The following is a 2,968-nucleotide window of genomic DNA, read 5'->3' on the forward strand; positions in this document are numbered from 1 at the left end:
AGTGGCCTAACAAACTACAAAATATTCTTCTTAAAATGAGTCTGAAAATTAGAGGAAAAATAAGCTAATCTTCAAAATTAAAAAAAGAAGAAAAAGAAAAAGACAGAGTCAGAAACCCTGGATCACTATTGCTCAAGACCGCTTCCAAGAACGTCTGGCTTCTTGAAAGCAAATTATAAGAAATGAAGGCTGGCCCGAGGCTTTTTCAAACAACTGCACACACACCACAATTTTTGTTTTGCTGTCTTTGTGAGGCCCTTTAGTTAGTCTTTAGGACTAAGGTCTTGCTCTAAGTCTAAGAAAATGACATTTTACTTAAAAGTTGTGCCTTTTACAAAGCAGAAATAGAAATAAATGCTATCTATACTGACCATTTGCAGATAAAAACAACACCATAATATTAAGAAAACTACCATGTAAGTATTCTAATAAAAAAGTTTGAACTGGATTTGGAGTTGTTTTCTCTGCAGCACATTTGGTGCAGAGACGGTGGTTGTATCCGACAGGTTTGGTGTTTTGGAGCAGAACAAAAGCTGACCTGTAATTTTCAGGTTACACCCTGCCCCACACTAAAACATCCTCATTCTTCATCTCAAACTCTGCCCTATAAATACAGCTGTGAAAACAGACGTCAGACACAAATTACTCTGCTTACTGCATCGGGTATGTAACTGGCATTGTTGATTGCTTGTGATGATTGATTGCAGTAAAAGTTTAACACTTAATTTTCTTCTACTTTTGTCTTTTCCAGGTGAGAACGTTTCACTGCACTTGTAAACAAGACAAAATGAGTGACCGTAAGTCTCTGATTCAGATATCTGTTTATATCGAGATCACTGACATGTAGTAATTAGGCTGAAAAACTATGTGCTACTGCTGCATGTATGTTCACTGCACTTGTGCACAGCTCATTTGTTTTATTTGCACTTTTCTACTCTGCAATTAGACAGATGTGCAAATGCAGCTATATGTTGAATTCTTGTTCAAAATCATTTCAGTGTTTGATTTAAGAACAGTGTGCTCTTTATTTAACATAACGTCAGCTCTCTGAGAGGCAGCATTGTCTTATACTGTCGTTCTGCAAAATTATTTAACGCATTTGCTTTATATTAAGTCTTCTGCTTCTTATATTATGTCTAGTATTTCTGTTATTATGTCTACTATTTTTTAAGTTACCAATTTTGATTTTTTTTGTTTTTCCAAATACAGCCAAAGCCCAGGTGAGTGAATTAATTTGGCTTCCATTGTTTCACACCTGTGACAAACAGCATAACAAACTTGTTCTAACGAAGCAATCTTCCTCTCTAAAAAGCAAGCTCTGGGAAAAGGATCAGATTGTGAAAGAAAACTTTCACTTGTGTACTTTCTGCTGTTTTGCTTTACTGGTTGATGCTATTTTGACATTTTCTCTTCCTATGGTTGGGATGCCTTTTTTTAATTACTTTATTCCCTCTGAAATGGTAAATTCAAATTTTCTCTTACAAAGTAAGTCGATTCTTCTCATTTGAATCTTTTTGGTTTCTATATAAAATATTTCACAAGTCACACAAAATAAATCTGTTAAGTTTAGTTTTGTTGCCAGGGCTAGGTTTCCATTTCACGCATTAAATGCTGCAGAGGAGTTTGAGTGTCACTGCTCAGACAAAACTGCTTTTGTCTGAGTATCTTTGCAAGTTGTTGTCACATTTCTCTCTGTAGCCCTGAACCCCCTTACTTAGATACAATTTAAATAGCAGTAAAAACTAGCAGAAATGGGCACTCCGTCTTCAACACATCTGTGCTGGCCATGCTGTGCATAAAATCTCAAAGGCACAAAATGCCAAAACAAATCACGGAAGCAGTTGTGACCTCACATTTGGCACATACCATAATTTGTGAGGGTGAGATTTGTGGGGCGTGCCAATTCACAAGAGATCACCGATTCCCATAAAAAACAAGCTTGGTATCCAACCACGGCAAACAATTTTGAGGTTGCTGCAAAGTGAGTTTCAAGAAGCATTTTCATTTTTTTTCTCATGGTTGTTAACAGGGAAAAGGCCAAGAACAAGGGAAAGGAAAAGGCCAAGAACAAGGGAAAGGAAAAGGCCAAGAACACGGACATGGAAAAGGCCAAGAACAAGGGAAAGGAAAAGGCCAAGAACACGGACATGGAAAAGGCCAAGAACAAGGGAAAGGAAAAGCACCACCTCACTAATAAATAATGAATCATTATTCTGTGGTCATTTTTAAGAGATAAAAATGTCTTTAATAAACTAAAATAAAAAACAATGTGTAATTTGTTCATTTAAACATGAGTTTCTAGCAGAGCCCACAGCAGAACATTTATTCAAAACATAAAAGCTTTTACAATAACCATTAACCATTTGCTGATGACTAAAATGACATGACTAAGAAATACAAAGTGCCTTAAGTGAAGGAGTTCTGCATAGCTTCCGCAGATATTAAAAAATGGGATAATCAATATAAATGGGCATCAATGCCAACATGCTTTAAGACAAACATAAATTGTTATGGCAGTATTAAATATAAAAACAATCTTAAGACCAGTTTTGGAAGTTTCTCTATATGGGACGACTTCTTTTTACCTCTTGCTGCTTCATGGAGGCCTCCTTCTTCCAGCTTCCTTATGGCGATTCTTATTGGGCAACATGTTTACATCTTACACACACAAGATTACAAGATTTTGATATATACACCCCAGTTCAGTGAGGATTTGATCATCTGTTTGGGGTCTAGGCAAACATTCACAATGGGGCTCTCCAAACAGCGTTAGGCACCATTACACTGGCTTCCAAATTCAGAAAATCTCAATGCAATACATTTATTTTCTTTTGAAAGATTAGAAAAACAAAGGAAACAGGAAAAAATATCTATTTTCGAAAACTAGACTCTTTGAATTATTATTGTTGTTATTATTATCATATATTCCATTTTTATTTGGTAAATGGCCTGCATTTGTATAGCGCTT

The 2,968-nt window shown here is 35.8% G+C and overlaps 1 long non-coding RNA gene across 3 annotated transcripts; it reads left to right on the plus strand.

Annotated features, from left to right (window-relative positions):
• The first annotated feature begins 251 nt into the window (after nucleotides 1-251).
• On the plus strand, nucleotides 252-2,268 carry LOC147307471 (uncharacterized). Of its 3 annotated transcripts, none has more exons than XR_015126434.1 (3): nucleotides 252-416; nucleotides 552-663; nucleotides 752-2,268. It is a non-coding gene; the product is annotated as an uncharacterized LOC147307471 (long non-coding RNA). The 3 variants fall into 3 exon arrangements; XR_015126435.1 differs by having other exon boundaries at nucleotides 617-663; XR_015126433.1 differs by lacking the exon at nucleotides 252-416 and having other exon boundaries at nucleotides 423-663.
• The last annotated feature ends 700 nt before the right edge of the window (nucleotides 2,269-2,968 follow it).

Source organism: Aulonocara sp. 'chitande type north' Nkhata Bay, linkage group LG19 (genome assembly GCF_057382095.1).
Source record: "Aulonocara sp. 'chitande type north' Nkhata Bay isolate Kocher_YH1m ecotype deep benthic linkage group LG19, A_spYH_male_GT1.1, whole genome shotgun sequence".
NCBI lineage: Eukaryota > Metazoa > Chordata > Actinopteri > Cichliformes > Cichlidae > Aulonocara > Aulonocara sp. 'chitande type north' Nkhata Bay.